The sequence below is a fragment of the Pezoporus flaviventris genome, unplaced genomic scaffold (assembly GCF_033815535.1).
Source record: "Pezoporus flaviventris isolate CSIRO_AGI_PZ_B2104156 unplaced genomic scaffold, CSIRO_AGI_Pfla_v1 ptg000015l, whole genome shotgun sequence".
NCBI classification, from domain to species: Eukaryota; Metazoa; Chordata; class Aves; order Psittaciformes; family Psittacidae; genus Pezoporus; species Pezoporus flaviventris.
This window is the reverse complement of record NW_026892563.1, coordinates 38716316-38743259: the sequence shown is the minus strand read 5'-3', so window position 1 is coordinate 38743259 and position 26944 is coordinate 38716316. Positions and strand designations below refer to the sequence as shown.

Below are 26944 nucleotides of genomic sequence, written 5' to 3'. Positions count from 1 at the left end.
TTTTACCCGCTCAATTTCTCTGCCTCCTCTTTCCTTGCTCTTAAAACCAACTGTATTCCCCACCTGCAGCTAAAGGCAGTTCAGGGGGAAAGAAGCAGAAGGGCTTCAGGGAAATCGTAGTTTGTGTCTCTCTGTTCAAATGCATTAATCCTCTGCAACAAGCAGGTGTAACGAGCACAGTAGCAAGGCACAAGAAAAACATAGCCACTTTGTTCGCATTTCTGTCCTCCATATGAATTCATTCAGGTTTCCAGGTTATCTCCTTACCCACTTTGTAGTCTTTTCTTTGACAGCATGCTTTCAGACATTTAGTGACTCCATAAACATGGCAAGCAAACGAATGAGTGTACGCTCGCTACATACCACAGCATGGAACAGCTTCACTTAAAAACACCATTCCTTTATTTCTAGGCAGAACATCGTGAATTCCAGAAAATGCTAACAAAGAAATGGAAATGGTGTGTTAAACCAGTAAACAATGCCCTAAAGCATACCTGTCATCAGACTTGTGATAAATTGCTTTAGGTTCACTGAAAACCCACAGAATAGTTGATGTTGGAACGGACCTGTGGAGGTTATCCAGTTCAACCCCCCTGCTCAGGCCTGGAGCAAGTTGCAGAGGTTCAAGTCCAGACAGCTTCTGAGCATCTCTGAGGAGGGAGACTCCACGACCTGTCAGGGCAACATGCTGCAGGGCTCGGTCACCCTTTTCAATAAAAAGGGGTGACTGAGCCTCTGTTCCTTGTGTTCAGAGGGCAGCTTCTGGGTTTCAGTTTGTGCCCATCCACTCTGATACTGTCAGTGGGCACAAACAGCACCTTTTTCACACTGCCCCTTCAGGCATGTATACACACTGAGATCTCTCTGGGGCTTCTCTTCTCCAGGCTAAACAGTCCCGGTTTCCTCAGATGAAAAAGACTCCAGTCCCTTAATAATCTCCGGGATAACCTTAATTATCTCTGGGATAATCGCTGCACTCTCTCCAGTATGTCAATCACTCTCTTGTACTGGAGAGCCCAGAACTGGACACAGGACTCCAGGTGGAACTTCGCTAGTGCTGAGCAGAGGGGAGGGATCACCTTTCTCAGCCTGCTGGCAATGCTTTCCCTGATGCAGCCCGGATACTGTTGGCTGTCTTTGCCACGAGGGCGCACTACTGCCCTACCTTCAACTTGTCCACTGGGCCATCCATGTCCTTTTCTGTAATGCTGCTTTCCGGACGGTAATTATTCCAGGGATTATTCCAGAATAATTATTCCAGAATAGTCCACAGTCACTTCTGAGGGGATTGCCATTTAAGGGGCCATCTAATGGAAAATGTCCCTTAGCGGACTTTTTGCTCTTCAGGTGAATTATTTGCTCCTGAGGGTTACATTTGACCACAGAAATTGGCAATTTTATTAAAGAAATGTAGTCCTTGCGTATATTACCTCTTAGGTTTTGGTTTCAGATTCTAGTTCTGCCCCTTTTCCAAACTCAGATGGAAAAAAAAGGAGAAAGAAAAGAAAAAGATATGAAGTACTTACCCACACTTGAATCTGGGCTGCCATTATTCATACCTAGTCTCACGTTGTTCCTCCATCTTCTGCACTAGAAGGGCCATAATGCTGGGGCAGGCAAGGGTCTAAAGCATATTTTCTGATCTCAGGATGAGCTACCAGAAGGTACAATTAGGCAGGAAAGCTGGGGGAGATGATGTGGGCTGAGAAAATGTAAGGAAAAGAGTGACACACCAGGCTAGCGGCCCCAGGAAGTGCACGTGCATCAAGTGCAGTCCAGGCACAAGCCCCTGCATCACAGACCCCAGGAAACAAAACATTCTAGCAGCTCTCTGCCTGTTGCCTACTGGGAAAAGCTACTCTCCAGATAACAGCAAGGGCAGCTTCCGCACACAAGTCCTGAAACCTGGGATATTCCTCCAGCCCCTGGCTTGCCGTACCTCCTAACATACTTGTGAGTTGTATGGCAGGTGTAAGTAAAGGTCAGATTTTCCTACACTTGGTATGTGTTTGATGTCAAGACCTGCGCACCTTTTGTCCACTGCTTTTTTTAATACAATTCTTAAAACAAAAAATCAGGAGAATCATAAAAATGATGCCTAGCCACCCTTTCCTAATAAGCAGTGCTTATTATTTCAGAAGAACATAGACCTAGGAAAAGAATGGAAAGATGAGGGGAAAACAGCCCAAATTGCAGTTACATACATCCATGCACAGCTGATGAACCGTGTACATTGCCCACCCTCTACAGAAGAAGAGAAGTTCAATAAAAAGCATAACTAGTTTGTTTCAGAATAATTTTCTAAAGCTTCCCTCAGCCTAGTTCTATTCCTGTTAGCAAGAGAAACTGCTCCCTGTCCAGATTGTTCAAAACTGAGGAGCTTTCTTCCACTTCAACAACTTTCTTTTACACCCTTTTTCATCTTCACCCTCTCTCTCATGCAAGTATTACAGAATCCATAATCTGAGAGACTTTTCTCAAGGTACACCATGAAAACAGCCTTTCAGTTTGCCAGAATTACAGTCTGTTTCACAGCTGAGAGGACTAATGCAAACCTTACAGGTATGGAAAAGGGACTATGACACAGAAGCAGAGATCTTACTTCTTTACTTGCACTGCTGAATGCACTACTGTATCCAGAACCATAAGTCATATTTTTAAAAGATGCTCAGCCTGGCCTCAGCCCTGACCGCATTTGGAGTTGGAAGGTGGACCAAAGACCTCCTGAATCATAGAATCAACTGGGCTGGAAAAGACCTTTAAGATCGTGAAGTCCAACCATTCCCCTGCACTGCCAAGGCCACCACTGACCTGTGTCACTGAAGGCCTCGTCTACACAGTGTGTGAACACTTCAAAGGAGTGTGACTCCAGCACTGCCCTAGGAAGCCTGTTCCAATGCCTGAGCATCCTTCGGGGAAGGAGCTGATCCTCATCTCCATCTAAAACTTTCCAGGTGTAGCTTGAGGATGTTTCCTCTTATCCTGTCACTTGTTCCTTGTGAGAAGGGACCAACCGCACCTCATTCCATCCTCCTGTCAGGCAGTTGTAGAGAGCGATAAGGTCCCCCCTGAGTCTTCTCTTCTCCAGACTAAACACCCCCAGGTCCCTCAGCTGTTCCCCATCACACTTGTGCTCCAGACCCTTCACCAGCTCCATTGCCCTTCTCTGGCCCCACTACAGAACCTCAATGCCGCTCTTGTAGTGAGGGGCCCAGAACTGAACACAGGATTTGAGGTGCAGCCTCCCCAGTGCCCAGTGCAGGGGAAAATCACTGGAAAAGCCCTGGCCCTGCTGCCACACTATTGTTGATACAGGCAGGATGATCTTGGCCTTCTTGGATACACCAAAGTGTAGTCAGGCATTGGAACAGGCTGCCCAGGGTGGTGGTGGAGTCACCGTTCCTTGAAATGTTCACAAACCGTGTAGCTGAGACCCTCAGTGGCATGGGTTAGTGGTGGCCTTTTCAGTGCTGAGGAATGGTTGGACTTGATGCTCTTTTCCAACCCAGCTGATTCTATGATTCTATGATTAAGGAGGTCTCTGGTCTGCCCTCCAGCTCCAAATGGGGTCGGGGCTGAAACCAGGCTGAGCTTCTCAGGGGTTTGTCCACTCAGGTCTTGGAAACCCCAAGGATGAGAAGTGCAAAGCCTCATGGGGGACTTGGTCTGCTGCTTGACTGTCCTTGCAAAGAAAAAGTTTTGCCTTACCCCCAGCCTGAACCACTCTTCTTTCACTTTCTGGCTGTCATCTGTCATCCTCCCACCATGCACCATTGTGAACAGCCTGGATCCATCCTCTCAGTAGCCTCCATGTAGGTGTCCTCCAGGCCAGACAAAGAGACCTCCTTCAGGCTCTTCTCAAGTGCTCCAGCCGCATGACCACCTGCGTGGTCTTCCACCAGACTTGCTCCAATTTATCCACATCTTTTTCACACTGGGACACGCTATTCTAGATGTGGTCTAAGAAGTGCCAAGTAAAAAGGGGGAGCATTGCTCGCTTTACTCTATTGACATCAGCAATAGCGTCAATACAGGCCCGGATACCACCAGGCTTATTTGCTGCCAGAGCATTCTTCTGTCATGAGCTACATGGACAGAGGCATCCCACCAGCATCTTCCTCTCTACTGAAATCTGAAAAACTTGATTCCTGTCTACTCTTTTTGCCTTTTTCCCAGCAGCAGCTAAAGCTCTTGGAGATGAGGTATTGAGAGTCGATGTATTGGCTCCACCAGTCTTTTCCTGCCATTTCCCCTCTTTCTCAGGCCTGGCTCATGACCAATCCCACAAGTCTCAACAAATTCTTTGCAATTCGTTCCACTCACATTTGGGGATCTTTTCCTGTCAAAGTAGAAGGTACTCCGAAGATACAGAAAAAAAAGGACATGTATTTATGTGAACAGAACTGTAAAGCAGTTCAGGCAAAAAAAAGAAGCTATGGACTTCTATGTCTTCAAGACTGAAGTTTAGAAAAGAGGGGAAATGAATTATAGTATATGTTTGAAAGTGAAAAGATATTCAGCAACTGATTGCAACAAGGAGAATGGAATTCATATAGACAATTGGGAATCTGGATAACAACACATCAGAGATGGACAGAGACTCTCCAAGGGGAGAAGTTCCTTTTTTATTAAACTTATAATCCATGAAAGTTGAAGTTGATAGACGGCAGTTTTTCTCTTGGGGAAAATGTTAATAATTTAAAATATAGTCTCACACTTAAAAGGGAAATTATGAAAAAAAAAAAAAAAAGGATTTGTAAAAACTGAAAAAAGATCCTGTCCAAGCATTCAATTCCAATCATGTCAGTCCTGTACAATGCGAACAAAATAAGGATCAGAATGAGAATATATAAAATATCAAAATAATCCTTGCTGAGTTTCAATTATTTGCCCAACTTTTTAAAGACAATTTTAGTGAACTGTTTTCAGCATTCTCAAGAGGAATAAACAAATCTGTTGAAATTTTGTGTTTAATACCTAAAAGCTTCTCTGCACTGAATTTTCCCTAGTGGCTGATTTCAACCGACATAAAGAGGAACACTGGGAGACTGGGATTTACCAGGAATAAAGAGGCCTGATGGTTTTGGTTAGATAGAATCCACAATCTAGTATGTGCCATTAGACATGTATTAATTTAAGTACAATGTTTTTTAAGCTACACAGAATAGTACAATTCCATTGTGTATTCTCTTCTCCATGGGCTGTATATCCTGACTCTTTTATTGGTGTGAATAAGTAATGTTTCAAAAATAAATAACAATAGGAAGATACTGGAATTAAGTAATACTGCTAAGAGCAAGGTCAGACAAGAAAAGGCCCTCTAAAAAGAATCTACATGTAGCAGAACTGTGAAAAGACAAGAAGTGTAGTACTAAATCCTTTCAGTTTGCACTAGCACTCCATACAATAGAACATCAGCCACCTGAGACATGAAAATCCATTTTCTTACATGCCTCTGACAATTTCCAAGCATTCAGGTAGTAGGCACCTGTAGAAGAAGGCTCCAACATCACTTTTGTTACACACCCATAATGACATGACTCCCACTGCACAATGTAGAGTAGCCCTGACAGAAGTGTGAAGCTGGGTGGGGGTGTCATAGTGATATTTTGCAAAGCGTGATTTTGTCTCATTCCCTGGTGACCTCAACATCTTAAGGAAGGGCAGTGTTATCTTGTCCTTATGACACTACCTAAGGCAGAAAGTGAAGAAGAGTTTAAGCTTTGTCAGAATGAAGAAAGTATTCCTGTGATTATGGACTTTTAGCAGCCAGCTTTTGCTTTCCCGGAGCATTTGAGGAGGTAAACTGAAGAGCACATGGGACTTCAAGTCTTTTAGACATTACCATCATTATTTATTTGGTTTATATTGAAATGTTACTTACCTATTACTGATGTGCTCTAAGATACTTTGTGTTTGTGTGCATTCCTACTCTGGCTATACAAGCAAGATTAACGGAAGTTTTTGCCTGGGCAGTAAAAGTACCCTAAAACCCCATTCCTTTTTCTTTCCTTTCTCCCTCTCGTATGTGCAGGGAAGGAAAGAAAGAATAACAGGGAATGGCCACCCTTTTGGTCCCAGCAGCAGCTCTTCACGTTCCAAGAATACAAGATATTCTGGAGGAAAGCCATCAATATCACTTGGGCTGTTGCAGTTGATACCTTAACTGTAGCAAGAGCCTCTCTTTTCTACCTTTCACTGTACATGTCTGAGCAATTTGAAGTAAAATAATAGTGTCTGGGCTTACCTTGCCAGCCCCTAAGTCTGACTCAGACACAGCAGTCATTGGACCCTCCATGGATTTTGTTCTGCTAATATGAGAAGAAAAAATTGCCTGAAAGCCAAATTGCACAAGAAGCTTTTAAACCAAACCCAAGATGCTTCATCCAGAGAAGAAAATTTCCTGATTCGAGTGCACTCCTTACATAACCTCTAATACATATGTCAGCCAATACAGTATATTGGATAGCAAGCAATTGCGATGGGTCTTTGCCTTCCTAGTTCTTCCAGGTGATGTAAATACAATCAAAATGCTTTTCATGTGAAAAGGTGAAGACAACAGCAGATTACCACAGGCTTAAATGATTTCTCCACAAAGATTCTTTGTGAAAAAAAGGGAGATCTTCTGTAGCTCCTGATGAAAAGTTTCTGAGCATTGCTCAGGTAAATCTAGACCTTGGCACATTAGGACCTTCACAGTAGCGCAGGGGGAGAAAATCAGAGAAATTGCTTAGTATATTATGGCAGTAATGCTACTGAGCACATACTCAGCATTCAGTGGGAAGATCCACTGCTTTTATATAGAGCTGGTAGTGTCAGGAAGAAGTGAGTTAGATTTTACACTGTATAGAATGCAGATTGTTCTGACATGTTTGTCCAGTGGTCTTTCCCCAGTAATTAACTGAAGAGGAACAAGCTTACTCTCTTCCTCATTCTGAGAGTTGGAAGCAGCTGATGTGATTAGTAGCTGAGTGATAAAGTCACTCTTAACTGGCCCTAGAACCAGGCCTGCATGAACTATGCTGGGAACTAGTAGAAATATAACAGCTTCATCCCTTCCTTATCTTTCTGGTAAGTGCGCACAGACCAGCATCAAAAGGAGAATTTATCTGTGTGAGTCTGCATATTTGAAGATATGGGTGTTTGGTGCTTCTTTAGATGGGAAAGGGTAAAGATGTTTGCCTGAAGCTCCATTCTGTTCAGAAACTTCTGCAGTGGAGTGACAGGTGAACGTGCTTTCAGTGAAAGAGAAATGTGGTTGCCCTGTTAAGCCATCCAGCCTAATTTATAATTAAACAACTGGTGCGATGTATCATAAGGAAAAAAGTATTAAGATGAATATTGGGGGGGAATTTTCTTTTTTTTCTTTTTTTTTCATTAAGTAAGATTTCTTGATTCACAGACCAAAGGAGGAATCTGCCACATTTAAGTCATAGAAAAAGAATTACAGGGTCCTCTACAATGTCCCTGGTGAGCGTAAAACACAAGTCGCTGGTGTTGTGGGCCCTTACTCTTAATGATTTCCCTCCTGCAGCTTAACTCCCACATAAAAATAGAGAACTAAGACCTGGCCCACAGCTTTCCCCTATTGGTTTTCCTGCTATGGAAATGACACTGAAATGGAGTCTTGGCCATAAGGAAATGTGCCTGGGAGATTAAGTTACCTTCAGTGAGGGAGCCGTGTGAAGGCCTGTCTAATTCTGTATGTGTCATATTCATTTTATGTTACAATCAGCTGCAACCTGATTTATCATCTGGCAAAAATGAAACCTTTCAGCAACAGGAAAAACCTGGAACTGAAACGAAGTAGCTAAACAGCTCCAAAGAAGAGCTGAGGAAACACCTAAGAAACTAACTTTAAGGGAAGACACATATGAAGGTCCCAGTGTCTTTGTAACAGTGAGGTGTAAGTCAGGGCAGACATGGAAATTGGCATTAGAGCTATCTAGACATTTGGGTACTCGATTCGTCAGCATCACTATAATGTACAAGAAATTCCCAAGGGATGTAGACAAGTACTGTCACACTGTGCCAGCCATGGGAGAAGCAAAGCACAGAGTTAAGCATTTTGGCTGAAGCCATACAGGAAAGCTTTGATAGAGAAAGGTACAGAATCTGATCTCCTGAGGATCACTCCACTCCGATTCACAAGACCGTTCTTCCTTGTTGAGTGAGCTGCTTGACAGCAGATCTCAGTCACTGCAAACCACTTTTCCAACAGCAAATACACATCCTGGGCTTTGCTTGAACCAGGTTAAAAGAATGTAGATGTTTCTGAATGGTAACTGGGTAACAACCAGGTTTAGAATCTGGGCATGCTTCAACCTGCAAGGAAAAAAGAGCACAGTGGAGGAAGTAAGTCAGAAGCTTGAAAGTAGCAGTTTGACAAATCTGGATTAAAGGAAGTATTGCTTTATTGGTTTAAGTATCCCATATTCTTATTGGAATATATGCTTTTATGCTATCTAAAGCAAATATCCCTGCTTGTCATCCATCAAAACAAGTATACTTAATCTCTCATTAATAACTCTATTTCTTAAATCAGCCATTGGCATTTCCATGGCTCCTGAATCCTAGACGCGTGCAATCAGTACACAGCAGTGTTAATAGATTTTCCATAGTAATCCTTCTGTAGTAGCTCACTTCCCAGGCACCTAAAGAAGCATGTTGCATCAACAGTACAGTGCAGATATAGCTAACAGGAAACACCAGGAAGCTGTCAGTAGACAGGAGGGACCACCTTACTAACCTGATCAGACACTCTTGAACTTTACCATGACGGAGAATATATAGAAATAGACTGATTGCCTTGCAAATAATTTCTTGTCTCATGTGCAGCTATCAAGAACATGCTTTCTTATGCATGCATATCCATGTGGCTAATTGATGTCTCTGGTAATTCCAGTCCCTGTAAAAAAAAACAACAAAACTTCATGTTACCATCTCTTCATCTTACATGATCAGGTCTCCTCCTCAGGATACCTGCATCAGCACTTTTTTTCTGTGCTGATCTTGCTGACCTGTACCTTTTTGACAGCTCTTAATACAAAGCTAGTTACCACAAGGTGATGCATATGAGGAGTTTTGCATTGCTTTTAAACACAGTCTTTGTTGCAACTGGTTATGGATTTCCTAAAGTAATGTTGTTCATTAGGAAAAGCCACCTCTTTGAAACCAACCTGGCTAGGGAGAAAGATCAGCTTTGCATAAACTGAGTCCATTAAATCTGAGGAATAAATTATGCAGTTATGAGATCTGAATTTAATGTTTTCAAAATAAAGCCTTCTTTTTCAACTGGAAAATCTTTTTGTTTCCAATATTTGTGTTTTAAAAGGTTTAAAATATTCAGAAGCTCAGATGGAAAAAGTGGTTTTCAAAATCAGCATAACAACATTTCAAACATTTCAACAACATCTCTAACCCTCACCCCCCCCCAGAATTTCTATTCACTGTATTTGATAAGCTTAGGGGTGTTGTGCCGCCTTAAGAAGAGATAATTCGAAATCAGACCTTCACAGAAACAAAAAATTGCTCGAGACTCCTCTGTAAACTTTCATTACTTTTTTCACATCACTGGTGCCTATTCAGATATTGCAAATCAGGCACTCTTCTAAAGTGGTTCTTACTGGGGTCTTTGCCAAGAACTTTGCCTATTTTCCAAGCATCTGCTTGTGTTCAGCATGTTCATTTAAAATCACAGCCGTTGGCAAAATTACTACATTCCATCATGCCCCTTCCTGTAGATCACTACAGGACACTAGGTGTTATTCAGACTTTCTAGATCAAAGAAGCAACCATTTCGTAGTTCAGGTCCAGGCTCTGAAATACTGCAAGAACGATCGTCTATCTGTACAATACTGTGCAATTTCTACTTTCATTCTTGGCTGATGAGGGAAAGTGAAGAGATATGTAAGCACTTAAAAGTATAAATCAAATCTGAACTTTGAGTACTGATGTTTAATACCTTGGACAAAACACACCTGGCATTGCTGTTGTCAAGCTCTGTATCCAGCAAACAACTTCTTTTATACTGATGGTGCTAGTCCTGGGTCCCATGTGGAGATTTGATACTCAGGGTTCAGGGAGCCAATCGGAACCTACAAGAAGGCTAAGATTTAAACAAAAGTATTGCTGCACTATATGCTGTATATAACTGCATGTGTTTTAATACGTGTGCTTTTATAAAAGTGGACAGAGTAGAGATATATACACAAAATTGTTGCAGATATCATTGTCGTGGTTTAAACAGTCATTCATTCATTAGAACATGGGACTGAGCGTTGAGTATCTCATCTCTAAAACAGGAATAATAATACTTCCTTGCCTGGGTAGGCATCAGTCTCCCCTTTGGTAAATCACACTACAAAGTCACATTTTGGTAGTCTTTTAGCTATAGGAAGGGTTAGTCATTTAATAACTACAACACTAACAAAGTGTTTGGCCCTCTTAAAAATTAAATCTTTGATGCTGTAAAAACAAGGTCCACAGAGTAAGGAACAGTGTCTGCTGTTGCCAGCCATTACTTTCTCATTGCATGACTTGACTTTGCACCTCAACTTTATTCACATTAGTGTCCCCGATTGTTAGATAAGGTAATGGTCCCCCAAGCTACAAAAACACTTCAGCATCCCTAGACAAAAGGTACTGTGGAAGCTCAAAAGAACTGTTTACATGAGTTAAAAAATAACTTTCAACCTTTGATCTTGAAGATCTATTTCACCATATGCTCAAAAGCCTGACTGCTTCAGCTGCACCTTTTTCCTGCGGATGCACTCTTTGACTTCACAGCCCTTATGCTTTTAGCTTGATGGCATCCAAGATGTTTCTTAGCAATCATATTCTGCCAGCAACACACATTCTTTGCTCCTCAGGATCTGGGAAATTTGCTGCATTCCTCTCTTTTTTCCACACTGCTCTTTGGAGAAGTTAACCTCTGAAGAAACCCAGGCAAATAAACAGAAATCCCTCAAGCATAAGGGATCTGCAGCATGTTGAAAATGCATAGGGGTGGAAAAACAACTCTGTAGTTGTCAGCTGAAACTGATCCAAACAATCTGATCGAAGATGATAACTCGACTTTGTTTTGTGCAAAAAGACCTTTGTTTATACAACAAGGGGAAACCATTAGCAATATTAAAGTAGCTGGCTTGGAATAAGAAATATAATGGCTAGAAGAAAGGAACAGCACCCTGAAGAAGAAATTCAATTTTTATAGGGCTTCTGGTGACAAAGGAGGAGATGGTATGGAATGTGGAAGGTTTACTTCAGGGCAAATAGTTTTTAACTGACACTTTGCCTCTAATAGTTGATTTACAGAATCTTTTGGGGCTATGAAATGGGTAGGAATAGGAACAGAGGTGGCCATGAGCACCTTACACAACGCACCTGTATGGTGATTATGTTGAAAGGTTTTAAAACCAAAAACCAAGGAGGCTGCTTGCCCATTCCAAAGGGTCACAAAAAGGATGAAAACGTGAGAGAGATGGGAGACAAGACAGCAGCTTCACACTGAAAGTACTCAAGTACTTTCAAGTATTTGTAGATGAAAAGTAGGACAAGTAGATGAAAAGGCAGATTCTTTCCCTGCTCTGCCTTTCTTGTCTAGCACTCAACTAATAATCACGTCACTCAGCCTGTCTCCCTGATGACTTGATGTCATATCCTAATGCATTCAGCTCTACTCTCCACCTCTCTCTCCTGGGTCCCAGTCTTCCTAAGCATGTAAGAACACCATCCTCAGTTGTACTAAGAGTAAAAGAACAGTCCCCATGTGGTTTAATTCTCTTCCAGGTTCTAGAAATCCACCAGTTCAAGTCATCCCCAAAAGCCAGAACAGTCCTGGCTGGAACATTCTTTCATGAGATTGTCAAACCCCATTTTGAGCATATTTGTACTTTTGGCCTCCATCCCATCCCTTGTCGCTGAACTCCGCTATTTATGAGGAAAAGACATTTTATCCTTTTGTTTGTTTGACAATTCCCCATATTGTTTTACCTGACTCCCAATCCACTTGTATTATGAGAAATGGCAAATTTCTTTTTCACTTTTTCCAAAGCATTCATGATTTTGCAGACCTGTACCATAACCATAACCTACCTCAGCTGTATCATCTCGAGACTGAACAGCCTATTTTAGTCTCTCCCTGTACATAAGCTATTTTAGTGCACTGATTATTCTTGCTCCTTTACTTTGTGCTTCTCCTTGTTCCAGTATATTCTCTTTTTGGTGGGAAAGCCCAGAACTGAGGACAGCATTAAAGATGTGGATATATCAGGCTTTTAGTCTTCCCATGGCATTTCCTAGTCTACTTGGATTCAACAAGAAGCTGAAAGGCAAACAACCAACTGGTAGCTGAACTGCAACCAGTTACAATCAGTGTAAGATGCCTTGTGCCTTACAAGTTGATAGGTGATGATTTTATTTCAAACTCCAAACAAAATAAATTGGATTCTGGGAAAGTTAAAAAATTAATAACTGTAATACTTTGTGAGGGTGGAAGGTGCTGCTTAGAAAAGCAAACAATGCAAAGTAAGTGTAATGACTAAAAGAGAAGGCAAATGGTGAAAGCAGTATGACAGCTACTGATGGAGGACTATGTAAAGATCATCATAAAGTAAAAGGTAGAATACTAACATTAAGACTCTGAAATACTACCTGAGATATCATCTGTGAGTACTGCCATTCAGTCATGCCAGATTGGAAAACTGTGAAGTGACGACACTGATTGCCAAGCCTTTGTTATAACAAGTTCTGTTTAAAGTGCTTCCTCTAGTTTCAGAGTTTACAGTGTGTAATGAGTTGAGTAACTAGATTTATAACCGTACTTACATCAGTCTTCCCCCAGATTTCTAGAAATATGAGGTGAGCACTGAGAGGCAAATCTTAAAAATCATTGAAACTCTATTACACTAAAAGTAAGGACCTTTCAATCTGAGGAGTGACTTTAGCTTACAAAAGCATTTTGAGAACTCCTAAGCAAGGCTTAGCCATTTGGAAGAATCTTCCTTGAACTAATCAATGTTTTATGGGTTATTTCTCAGAACAGTTTCAGGAACATTCAAGGAATAGAAACATTCTTTCTGGCCACTTTTTTACAGCTGTTTCTCCTGATTCAGGCAGGTTCTCTTTCTGTTCCCATCTGGCCTCCTTAGTTGTGATGATCTGAATGATTGTGAGGCTGTATGGGGGAACGGGAACAGATAAAAAACATGCATTTTAAATTTTGATTCTTTAATCAGAACAATTCCCCAGTTTCCTGTCCGTGTCCACAGTCAGCCACACACAACAAAGAGGGGTAAAGGAGTTTTTGGGACCAAAGAAACAAGTAGGAATTTCTTAGCTTTGTGGCTCTGCTAGGAGGATTTTCTTGAAGCTGTAGCTTCAGGTATAGACAGGGGATGTGTATCTTGTTAGGCTCTTTCTTTCTTGTAGAAATCCAGAACTACTGGTGTTAGGACAATATGTCCATTTCTTTTTTATTTCAATAGGGACTTAGTCACTGCATCAGCTTCCAGGCAGATGAGAGGATGTGGTGTTGGAATCAGTTAGATAAACTGGCCAGTCACTGACAGATAATGAGGCAAACAAGATCATACGGGGATCTGTTATAGACAACTAGACCAAGTCACAGCTGGTAAGGTGGACTAAAAGCCTAAGTAATAAATCACTGCCCAGCAGCGAAGAAAGAGAGACAGACTGTTTGTTTGCAGAGTTACTTATTCCTGTAAGTATCTGTAACTATCTGTGCAATAATGAATATGGATATTAGTATGTGAATTGATACCTATTTGCAAAGGAGAGACAATACTTAACTAAGTGTGTCTTTGGACCAATGAACTTTTCAGAAGCAAAGTACTTCCTTAATGGAGACATTTTGTCATAGAAACTATGAAGACTGATGTAGAAAAAGCAGGTAGTAGGGCATATAGCTAATCATGGTAACATTTATTCCCTTGCCCTTCAAATGTGATGTCAATAGTGACAAATAACTGAGTTTTTAAAAGCCATCCAGGAAATTCTCATTTTCTAGAAAAGCCTAAAGAGTCACTCTACCCAAGAAATATGTTCTGAGGCATGGTAAGGGTGGAGAAGTATATGGCAAAAAGTATGTGCAATATAATAGCCACACTTTAAATTACTTTTCATGGTTTTTAAAAGAAACAGAATGTACTTGCTGATGTACATGATGGGTATCATAATATCCCATTAGCAGCTATGACACGGAAGACCAGGAATTAATTACTTCCTTTCTTTAATGACTAGATTTATTTAGTTATGGCTGAACAGTACATGTGACCATTTCACAGGAAAGCAGAGGTGGTTAATGAGAGCTTCATTAAGACTGATGATCAAACAATACTGTAACAAAGGCATAAATGCAGAGGCTGAAGGGGGGTGCAGAGGGATGTTATAAAGACAGGAGAAAGCACTGTGAACATTAGTCTGACCTTTTCTGTAACAGAGACTGCTGGATTTGGAATAATGGCCTGACTATTAAAAAAAACCACAACAAACAGTTTTGAATTGAACCGATTTATATTGCAGGAGATTGTACCATAAATTGTTTGTAATTGTTCTGACAACTCTGTCAGAAATATTACAAAACTTACTCGATGTCAAGTCTAAATTTGCAGAAATTGAAAACCACTGTCTCTTGCCCTGCTAAGTGCCTGTAAACGCAGGCACATGACTGTTTGTCCATTGCTACCCATCTCTTTTTGCCTAGCTTGGAACACCAAGCAGGTATGGTTATCTACTTTTTTGCTTTACTACCATAAAACTGTATTTGGCTTTGAAATTGAAGAGCTCTCTAGTACCACTTTCCCCCTGCCGTGTTGATACTTGATGGCTGTAATAAACTCACTATTTCACCTTCTTTTTCATAAACTAAACAAATCTGTCTCTTTCAAATTTTCACTGAGGCATTTTTTTCCAAATCTTTAATAGTTCTTACGTCTTTTTTTCTTGCTCATCTTTAAGGCCATCTGTATTAAAGTGAGAACACTTGCACTTGATACACCATGCCGTCTGCTGCCTTGGTGCAAATCAGGGGCAGAAGATTCATAAACGAATCACAGTTTATAAATGAATACTTTTCTGTGCAGCATTGTTCAGGTGAACCTGACGTTCACCTACATCTTCAAGCTTTCATAGCAATCGAAGACTATGCCCTTAATGAATACATGCATGAATGTCAGTGTGTGTGGATTTCTCATCGTGAATGACCCAACATCAGCTAAAGAGATTAGATTGTTCTGAATGACTGAGTAGAAGTACTGAGATAAGACTGATGTCATTTTGTGTGAATCTAAAAAGATACTGATGACACTGAGAACTACATTCATCCTGGATTTAAGATGGGGGAGAGTTTTCCTCTATGTTTTAAGGTCCTGGCTGAAGTATCTTGGTTAGGAGTGAAAATTGCCCCATGCTGGCTCTCTGCTCCATAGGGACAGGCACCTCCAGCAGGCTGTTCAGATCTCTTGATAGGATCATATACTTTCACTCACCTTCTGTTATTTTTTTATATAGTAAGTATCCTAAAGGATCTGCATTACAGATCATGCTTGCACTGCCAGTTCTTCATCTTGCTATTGTTATTAGAGAACAATAGGAGACAGCAACTAATTTGTAGAAAGGCAGGTCCTTGTGATTTATATGGAGGAGTGCATTAGTATTCAGCCTTTCCTACACTACAAACTTTCACTTACCAAGATTGTAAGGAAAAGTAGCTATTAACCTTCATCATCATGAATAATTAACCACAACAGCAGCCGAACTGAAGATTCATCTCTCAGTTAATGCTTGGTCCAGACAGATGATACCAAACACAAACCCCACACCACACCCAGGCTGTCTGTCAGGATCTGCTCCAACCTGCAACCGCATGAAGCAGAGTTGACTCTTTAAAGAAATCACATTTTAAAGTTCTTTTGAGCGTGTGAGCTAATGAAGATCAGGCTGTTCTTAGAAGGCTGTTTATTATTCAAAGTGTACATTCTCTGCGAATGCTGCAATTCTGGGACAGATCGTATGTACAACTCAAAATTGGAACAGAAATTACAAGAGAAGGAAGTTGGGAGAATAATCCAGAAAAGCAATCTTATGTGAATATGGCTAAAAATCTGGCTAAAATGCAGCACTTCTGTGATATGCTCTCTTAATAGAAGTGCAGCAGAGATCAGAGAGGACAGGAGCTGTGGGAAACAAAAGGGAAGATCACAAGGCTTCCTAAGAATAAATGAACAGTTAAGTTCAGTTTTGACCTTGACATTTTTTAATACCTACATACAGATCCTCCAAAAGCACTTCAAAATATAGGGGAAGAAACATTCTTTAAGCTATCCATCCATAGCGTCAAAGTCTTATTTCAATGTAGCTCTTTATTTGTTTTTAATCTTATGCTATAACTTTTGCTTGGGTTGTTAGTACTGAAGGGATGTTCGGAAGTCTCCTTCGAGGTCAGATTTGATGATTCTCCATCCCAGCACTTCACTTGCGCTAATTGCAGACTGACACAGGGAATAACATTTACACACCTGCATATGTACTCATCACTAGTGCCTCAGAGTGATGCGCTTTAGTCTGAGTAAGGGGAAAAAAATACAGGGCAGTGTGCACAAGATTTTTTCTGTAGTTCTCCTGAACCAAACTTTGGAAATATAGGGAAGAAATAAAGGTGAGAAAATGAGGAAAGACAGTGAGAGAAATAATAATAGTCCAGAGGAGGGCCACGAGGATGATCAGGGGACTGGAGCACCTCCCATATGAAGACAGGCTGAGAAAGCTGGGGCTGTTCAGCCTGGAGAAGAGAAGGCTGCGTGGAGACCTCAGAGCAGCCTTCCAGTATCTGAAGGGGGCTATAGGGATGCTGAGGAGGGACTCTTCATTAGGAACTGTAGTGACAGGACAAGGGGTAACGGGTTCAAACTTGAACAGGGGAAGTTTAGATTGGATATAAGAAGGAAATTCTTTCCTGTTAGGGTGGCGAGGCACTGGAATGGGTTGCCCAGGGAGGCTGTGAATGCTCCATCCCTGGCAATGTTCAAGGCCAGGTTGGACAGAGCCTTGGGTGAGATGGTTTAGTGTGAGGTGTCCCTGCCCATGGCAGGGGGTTGGAACTTGATGATCTTAAGATCCTTTCCAACCCTAACTATTCTATGATTCTATGATAATACCAGAAGGAAATGGGGCTGGGGGATGGGGAAGGGAAAAAGAAAAATCAAACCAAAACAAAGCAAAACTGACTGAGAAAAGAAGATCAGAGAAGACAGGAGGAGCCTGACTTGAAAAAGCAGACGGCCAGACACTAGTAAACTTTGCCTTCATTTCAGTTATTGTGCTACCACTGGAAAGTTTCATATTCAGTGGCCTGTTTTTTTCAGGCTAGTTTTCCCTTTGCATTGGTGAGCAGATTGTTCACCACACTCATTTAACAGGCTCTAGAGCTGCAATGTGGAAAGCAGTTCCTGCCTCTCAGAATGACTGTTTAAGCTAGCAGCATTCTGGTGAAGATATCCCTACATCCATTTTGACTGTGTCACTTGTAGAAAGTTTTCTTTGCCGTCACAAAATGTAGACCTGAAGCTGTTCTTGTATCCATGGCTAGCTCCTGAAGCACAAGATGACTGTCATGAGAGAAAACAGCCAGCTCACCAAGCTGCATCAAGTAGGCCAAATGTGACCTATAGATCAAACAAATGCAAGGACTGAATAACAAAGAAACGAACTACAAGAGTTACAAATAACACTTTAACAGAAAATTCATTGCTGAAAAATTATAGCAAAATAGGTTTTTAATAAGAGTGTGCTCAGCTGTGATTGATAGAGGGACAATGCTCTCTGCATGCTTCTGCTTTGATATTCAGCAAATACCTTGGAGCTTTGGTTTTAGCTTTTCATACTCCCCAGAGCAGGATATTCCAGGGCTGCTCAACAAATAACTGCTCAAATGATATTGCTTAGGCTGCTTGTATCTGCCAGAGTAGCCCTGCCCAACTGCGCATATCCTTTTCAGAAAGCTAAAGAGAGAGAAGAAACCCTTAAGGATAACCAAATAAGAAGTGCCTGTGCCTGAAAAGGGAATACAAGAACAAAAAGGATGAAGAGGGAAATGAGCAAAGAAAAGGAAAAGAAAAGGTAGGAATGGACATCACCAGCTATTTCCAGATCTGTACACAAAGAACAGAGACCCAAGAAAGTAGAACATTTCAAAATGAGTTTGGAGGTGGTCCTGGAAAATATACATGCAGAGCAATTCTGCAATGGCAGCAGGGGGGATGGACTGGATGTGAACTTAGTGGTCTTTTCCATCTCCAGTTTCTATGAAAACAGTCACCATTCTTTAGCAATATGATAAATATTTTAAAAATCATAGATACAAACTACATAAAACATATTAAATAACAAGTTCAGCCAATTTAATCATGACTTTTCAACTTTTCAAACCAAGACAGCGGGGAGGAAGAAGGAACAGGCTTGAGATTTTTAGTCCTCTTTGTTTAAGACTAATTCACATAGGACACACCTTCATGAGACTTGTTCAATAACATTTGTGGAGCTGGGCTGGAATTGTTGTTGGATTGCCCTCAGTCCACAGGGCTGCTGGTTTTATCCAATGCACACTGGGTGCTGTCTCTCTCTAGCAGCTTTTAATTCAGATTTTACCTTGTTTATGTTTCACTCCTAGCTGGACCAGTAGATTTCATTTTGGGTAGTGTAATAGCAGTCTAGTCCTTTCAGCATTTAAATACTAAAAACTGATTCCTTTCTTCATTCCTGCAATGACCAAAACAACATCAGCTGCCCTGCAAGAGAAAACCTGCTCCTCTGCAAGTGATCCATGTGTTGCAGATACACAGACTTCGTGGTCCTCAGCAGGGGAAGAAGAATTTTTGGCTTGAAAAACATAGAACTCATTATCTGAGCACGTGGTGTATCCATAAAGTCTAGCTGCAGTGAGGGGACTTGTGTTCCGTGGGGCAGCCACTAGACAGTGATATAGCCACATCTACACAACCAAAGCATGTCAGCTTCACACCCTTGTAATAGCCCCAGCCTTTCTCTAGCATTTCCTTCACAGCCTAGCAGCTCAAATTTTCTCTGAATCCCAGCTGAAACTCAGCTTGCATACATCCCTTTTGAGCAATCATCATTCATTCTCAGCAGAGAGGAAGGCTTGAATAAAATCTTTTCTCTTATACAAGCCAAAGATAAGGAACCTTCTGGGGTAAAGGGAGCCAGGGATATGCCCTGCCTGTGATTCTCAGCTTGTCTAATGGAAAGAAAACCTCGCCTTCTGGGCTACCAATCTTCAAACCACCAGTCTCGCAATAAAAGTAGTTGAGGCAAATATAGCCATTCTCCCTCTCACATACTTCCCTAAACTTCTGTAATAGAACAAAACAATAAAGCCTGCTTTAGGCTTTATCAGTATAATTCTATTCAGCACATTCAGCCATCAGTAACCTAGCTCAAATTTGGGCTTCAGCTTCCCAGGCAACTGGTTCAAGCCACTTCCATGCACACCCGTTGCATTAAGCATACCTCTGGCAAGCACCAGCTCCATCCTCTGAAAGCTTTGTCAGAACAAACATCAGACTTTCCAGTTATCCCATCTGACTTTGCACCTTGTCATCCACCCTTTACACCTTCTTCCTCACCCTTTCTTCTTCTCCTGCCGCATGCACACCCTGGATGAAAGACTCAGATAAGATGGAAGAGGCCAACTTACGGGAGCAGCAAGTCTGTCCTAGCACCAATCCACCCTCCTACTCAGGGCCAGGTGAATCATGTGGCTGTCCAAGACCTTTTAGAGAGCTGCCTGACTGCTGCACTTGAGAGCTACGCGAGTTCTGTTTGGGACGTCACTTACATCTTTGCCCAGATTGTGGACAGAGTTGTCCCTCTGCAGAGTTACTGCAGGAAAATGCTTTTGTGAAGAACACCCAGAGGAGACCAGCTTGTATGCAAAGAGCAACCTTCAATACTCTGCCTTAGAAGCTGACACCTGCCCTGTTCACACCAACGCATTACCTCGCCACTCCCCATGCCTTTGTGAGACTCCATGGCATCTGCACATTCCCTACTCTGGCTGCTCAATAGGAAAGCAACTTGGTGCAGAGAAAGTCATCCTCATAGACAGTGTAAGATGGGTGTGCAATGCCATCCGACAGAGCAGTTATTCCTGACCAAGGATCATCAGAGGCATCATCAAAAGTATCAGCAGCCTAATGTAACTTGTCCAACTGTACCCTATAGGACAGTCCATGATATCCTATTTGCCTTAATTCTGCACAGTAAGATGTGTTATATACATAAAATCTCAGCAGGTCCAAGTGACTACAGATGCCACTCCAATCCATGGTCTCCTCCAGGACTCCTTCCAAGGACCTGCCCACCTCTCTTCCAGCCTGCTTTTGCCTCCGAGTTGCTAATATGCTGGGCATCTGACAACATACAGTAGAAACCATACCAGCCCTGCAATCAAACAAAACCCTTGCAAGAGGAAAGTAGCTGGTTTTGAGGGTCCTTCTGAATTCTCTCCTTATTCTGTGAGGCACCCCTTGCTCCTCCCTGAAGAATCTCCCTGCTGATACCAAAGGTGTCTTTCCATCACAGGGCACCTGCTGCAGCTTGACAGACTGGCTTGACAATACAGCCTTTGATCCCCTGCAATCAGCCCCTGAAGGAGAGACACAGTGTAGTAGAGGTGACCACACTATGCTGGAAACCAGAGAAGTCTCTTGTCACCTCAGCTTCTCTCTCCTTTACCCTTAGGTCTGGTGTTCCAGCTTAGCACTTCCTGGCTTTTCTTTCTTTAACTGCTTGTGGTGTTTCCAGGAAATAGTCAAAGGTGGTTTTGATTTGTCATTTAAAGGTAACAAACAGCTGCATGTTCTCAGTAGTTCTGTGTATTCCTTTTCTCACGTAGTAGTGATCCTCAGTATTTGTTGGTTTCATTCTTTCACAGGCAGTGTACCATTGAGCTACTAATGCTGTTTAGTATTACAATAAATAGGGAACGAAATAATAAAAATAATATATTTGGCTTTTACTTGTTATTTTTAATGCTGTACTTTAAGCATATGTTGCACATGGCAAAGGCAGAAAGAAGCTGGGACATAAGGATGAGCTCCCAAATCAAGCTGCTACTGAAGCTGGCTTGGATCCAGTCTCTACTAAAAATGGCCCTTAATCTGCAACGAGAGTGATAAAGTCAAAGCTGCAATCAACTGTCATTAGCAGAGGATTCAAAATATTAGCATTTCCCCAGTGCAAGGAATTTAGTCTTTCTTTTCCCTCCCACCTATTTCAAAATAAAATGAGGCCATGTGCAACAAAAGGAAGGATAGCATAGGTTTAAAGTAATTCTTCCTCTGGGATGCTCTGTGGCCAACTGTTTACTCTGTTTCCATGCCAAGTGAGAGATGTGGGTTCAAATCTGCTTAGATACAGGAAGAGATGAACTTTCTACATCCTGGCTGAGCTCTCCAAACATCTGCATTTGAGGTTGCCCTGGCAAAGTGCATTCTGGCATGGTCTGCTTGAACGCCATAGGTGAGACAGAGGAAGAATGCCTATTGTGTTGCCCAGGCTTAGATGCAGGGATGTAACTTTACTACCTCGACTTGTCTAGCTGCAGGGAGCAATGAGTTGTCCAGCACGAGTACAGAAGGTCCACATGGGCTTGATAATCCTGCCTCTCCACTGTCCCATTTTTTATCAGTGGAAACAGTTTTTGCTCTGTTGCTACTTACCATGGTGAAAGAAGCAATCACAAAGCGACAACAATGAAGCTGTCACAATGAAGCTACAATTAATATCAAGAGAAATAAAAAATTAAAACCTTCTATTACATTGTTTCCTGTTTGATACAGCCACCGAGCCACACAAAACCTATGGTATAAATTGCATGGTTGGCTAAGTAGGGGTAGCACAGCAATAGCTGATTTACAGACTTTGTGGAAGAAGTTTGGGAAGGTACCACAATCTGACGTCCGACCTGGATCATTTCCCATTTTAAAGGTTTTGTTTTCTTCCATCATTTCTGGCTCTGCCCGAAAACTATAGCTAGATGTTAAAATAGCCACTTTTCCCTTCTCTTCCAGTTTCTGCACAACCAGAGAGCAACCTTGAAAAAGTTTATTTTTGCTGTCATGCCACGTTGTTGTCCTAAAAACCCTGGCTCCATATATTTGGTGTACCAAGAAATATCTACTCTTTCTCCAAACAAGAGTTTATTTTGACTTCGGATTCGAAACATTAACACTTCTGACAGCTGCAGGAAAGTGTTTGGTTTGCTTGGGTCCCTAAATGAACGTTTAGTTTAACCTTAATAGGGAATTCTCTGAATTTGTAGACCTTTTATCTGGAACCATCTCCAATTAAGCACGATGAAGAATTAACAAAGCTATTCACTCACCTCTGGAATCAGTAATTCCTTTCTTTTTTTAATCTGAAAAGTGTTTGCAGTCATTTCATTATGGTTGTGCAATTGTACTGAAAAACTATCGTAAGGATGATATTTTATTTCTTAAACGTTTAATGTACTGCAGTAGAAGCAGGGAAAAAAAAAATACAGTAGTTTACCAAAGTTAACTGCATTTTAATACAGGAAATGCTACTTGAGGACCTAAGTGGGCAGAAGTCCCTTGGTAGTTCTGCAATAATAGATGGACTAGGCATTTACTCAAGTTAGTTCTGATGGATCTCCTTCAGAAATAAAGGTGTCTGACACTTCTTCAAGGTAAAAAGTACAATACACTTTTAATACATTCTAAGTGTCACTCTCACCAGTACATTGCAACTCTAACAAGATTTTTGTTGTGATTATTCAGGAAAATGAAAAGTGGACTCTCAGGACAGACCCAGACTTTTTGGGCTAGGATGTAGAATGGCATCAGAATCCAAATGTGGGATTATGTGCTACTTTTCCTTAAAAAAAAAAAAAAAAAAGCAATAAAACACCCCAAAACCCAAAAGTATTTTATGTGGTTAAGAGATTTCAGATATAAACTGTGTAGTGATCCCAAAAGACAGCGTTGCTCTCAACCAAAGCTGGCAGATCTTTGGACATGAAAAGCAGCGTAGCAATACAAGTGCTGGCGAATAATGATGAAAACATTTCGTTCTCTGCATTTCAATTCTTAAGATGGAAATAAACCATCTGATGAGTATAGCAAACCTGGAGCGTGCATGGCCGCGCAACCACACAATGCTTTAACTGTACAGAGTGAGCTGCTGCTTCTGCTTGAAGAGATACAGGTCTTGGTATCTGTACTGCATGAGGTTCAGGTACCAGAGAAGCGGGCAGCCGGACTTTTTCCGTGTGAACTGGAAAAAGCCCCCAGTCATGAAAACAAAACTGAGCGAGCAATGGGGTGCTTTTGTGTCCCCACAGTGGTGTTCTGCTGCAGGGTAAGGACTCGGGTGCCAACCTGCCGAGTGCCCTGCATGGGGAAGCGCTGGCCCTGCGGCCGTACCCCAGTGCCGTGCAGCGGCCCTCGCACGTCCATCAGCGCAGCAGCGGAGCAGCTCGTCGAGAGGTGTCCGACCTCGCTGCCCGCTCGGGCCGCTGCGCGCTATGCCCCGGCCGGGGACGCCGTGCCCGGGAGCAGCGCGGAGCTACCTGCGGGCGCAGAGCGGGGCGGCGCGGAGCGGGACGCCCCGGGCGGGTCCCCACGGTCGCCGCCGCCGCCGCCCGCCCCGCCTTGCGTGGCCCGTGGGAGCGGGTCCGGGTGCCGGAGGCGGCGGGGAGGGCTGGGACGGGGCCCTGGCCAGGGGTTTCTCTCTCCCCCACCCCCTCCTCCCCTCGCCGCCGGTTCCCGTGAGGCTGCAAGTGCCGCCGCGGCAGCTGGGGGGGCCGGCGGGGGATGCTGCCGCCGCCCTGCCCAGCGCCGGAGTGAGGGCAGGAGCTGGTGGCGGCAGGAGCAGCCCCGGCGGCGGGACGAGGTGAGCGGGGCAGGTGGGTGCGGGAGCGGGGCCTGGGCCGGGGCGGGCAGTGCTGCTCCCGCTGGGGACAGCCCCACCGCGCTGGGGGCGCCCGGGAAAGGGACGGGGCGCAGCCTGCGGGGTTTGCACGGGCGACGGGGCGGGGTGGGGGGAGAGAGCCCGCAGTTGCAGCGCCGGGGTCTGGCTTTCGGGGTGCAGACAGCCGGAGGAGCAGAGCCCCCGGAGAGGCGGGCTGGGGAGCGAGGCGAGGGCGGGAGGGGAGCCAGGGGCATTTCAGGCTGAGCCCGGCCGGTCATGCCAGATGCAGACGTAATTCCACGGAGGGACCCCTCCGCCTCCCCTCCCCAAATCCTGGGCAGGGTGGCTTCTGAAACATGTAGGATCAGGCAAAAGTCGAAGTTTCCGTAGAGCTCTGACTTGTTTTCTCTGGCTGAAGTTATCTAGAAATAATATTGAGGGGAAGAACAGTCATTCATAACAAAACTTTGAAGAGCATCAGGTTGTTTTACTGAAATCACACGCGCTGGGAAAAAAAATCACCTCAGGTGGTGCTGATAGAAAACGGCTAATAGCAGTATCGTGCATACCTATTTGTAACATATAGGAGATTTGGAGGCTCTTAGCACTACTCAAAACGAATTTCACCATATTTCTGGAGAATCATGCTTTCATACGTTTGCTTGAAATGTTTGCCTTTTTACTGATGATTTGCCTACTCGAAACGGGTGGTCCATGTTGCACAGCCCTCCTGCTCAGTGTCACGCTCTGCCCCCCAAAACCTTCTCTGTGCGTCTTTCTTTGCAGACCTGGTGCAAACTAGAACTAACTCTGGGCTGGAGTCAGAGAAGTAGGGGAGGTAACAGACCACTAACCCTACGTCTCCCAACCATGCCCGGCGCAGTGCTCTTGTTCCATCATACATGTGCGGAAGAGTGGCTTTGCGGGCTCTTCCCGATTTTCCTTTACCAGTAGTGTCTCTGTCACAGTCAGAACTTTTTTGTCTCCTACTCGAGTTTCACTACCTGGTGTAAATGCAAAGAGGATGTGCTGGGAGGGGCAAGGTCAGGGGAGGATTAGTGAGGTATTGCTACGGCTATTTCCCAGGCAGTGAGTGCAGCGTCCCTGAAAGCGTTTATGCTAATTGCGGACTTTAACTCCTGTTCTGGATTTAGGCTGGGGCTGGGCAGCTGTGGGCTCTTTTCAGTTAATGTCCTCCCCTTCTCGCCTCACCATGCTGAAGGACTAAGCTCTTCTTTGTATGAGAAATGTGAATTCCAGCCCTGGGGACAGGATCCGGTTCTGTTCCCTGTGCATTCACTGGGGTCCTGTCGTTGATCCCGGTGTTGCAAAGTCTGGATCCAGACATGTCTTCTGATTATGAGAGAGGAAGAAAATTAGTAGGATGATTATTAGGAATATTTTTTGCTGAATTTTACTGACTGAAGGTGAAGGGAGCTGATGGCTGTTCAGATGAAACACTGTTTCAATAACTAGCTTACATCTAATGAATGTGTTTGAAGTTCTTGAAAAGTAGGTAGTTTTAAAGCAGATTGATTATGGCAGGTTGATGATGGAAAGGCATCCCAAAGTGATTTCTTTTATTCTAGGACGTGACATGGCCGATGTTTGGAGTGATCTATAAAATTATTAGGGTGATCCCAACTCTATGCCCAAGTGTGTGTCAGTCTCATCACAGTATTTGACACAAGACAGTCCTACCCATAACCTCTCAAAGAGGCAGGTGATGGAGTGGGTGACATGCAGGCAAAATTTTGACATCATTCTCAAAGTAGCACTAGAGCAGTACAGAGAAGGCTGTACAGTTACCTAATGTGCTAAACTTTATGGCTTAATGAAAGAATTCCGATCCCAGGTCTGTCAGTCTGACATCCTTTGCACCATCCTCAATACTTTCTTGATATTTGGTAAGCTTGTTAGAATTATCATCTCAAATACAAGCAAAAATGTCAAGTGAAACAGGGGCAGCTTTTCAGTCCACTCCTATTCCATCTGCATGTCTGTTGCAAACTGTTGCATTTACTGTTGGTTGCAAACAACCTCTTCTGCATAAGTTGATAGAGTTTTTCAGTCACTTATTAACTGCAAGAGTGTGAAATGCCTTACCTGCACTAATCTGTGCCAACGATTGCAAGAACATTATTGACACTGAGGTAGACTGAGGGGGGCATTGACAGAGTGGTGGCAGCTTTATTACCAAAACCTTCTCTGCTGGTGTATCAGGAATAGTTTTTATTCAGCTGAGAAAGTTAGGACAGACGAACCACTCAGCTCACAAAATATGAGAGATTGTAATCTCTTCATACACACATGAAGGCACTGCAATCTGGAGACTTCATTGTAAAGACAATTCTAGAACCTGTTCTGGGCTTGGACACTGACCTTGGGCAAACCATTTCCTTTCAGTTTTCCACTTTCAGAAGTGGGGATAAGAACTATGCCTCACAGGGTCTTGTGGAAATGTCTTGTTTAGAAACAGAGGTTTATAAAGCACACTGGAATTTCCATGCAAAAAGCTCTGTGTTGTTCTAAGGTATGGTTACCATGTGGGAACACACAAAGGTGCAGAAGTTTCTGAACCTTTTGCCCTCCATTTCCAGGAGGGTTCAACTGACTGTTGTGGTGCACAGGGTCCGGCAGCCACTTCTGTGTTCTGCAGCCTTCAGGTGGACCTTATAACTAGATCCCCTGTACCTGAAACTAGCTTTACTGATCTATCCATTTTGGAGTTGGAGGGAAAACTTCATACTACTGAACTTGATAATAATTTCCATTTACTAAGAGTTTGGGGCACATGGAGCTAGCATATTAAACTGTCTCTGACTGCAGTGCCTGGCACTGGAACAGAGGCTAGCTGGTGCCAGATACTTTGGTGGACAAGATACTGACCACCTGCAAGAATGTCTGATATGGGTATGACAGTTAGTACCCGGGTTCTGATTTTTGGTTGTTGAAAAATGGAGGGGCAGGGGCA

General features: G+C 43.0%; 1 long non-coding RNA gene across 1 annotated transcript; it reads left to right on the top strand.

Annotated features, from left to right (window-relative positions):
* Positions 1-19458: 19458 nt before the first annotated feature.
* Positions 19459-22423, top strand: LOC133269651 (uncharacterized). Its single transcript, XR_009743511.1, has 2 exons — positions 19459-22026; positions 22110-22423. It is a non-coding gene; the product is annotated as an uncharacterized LOC133269651 (long non-coding RNA).
* The last annotated feature ends 4521 nt before the right edge of the window (positions 22424-26944 follow it).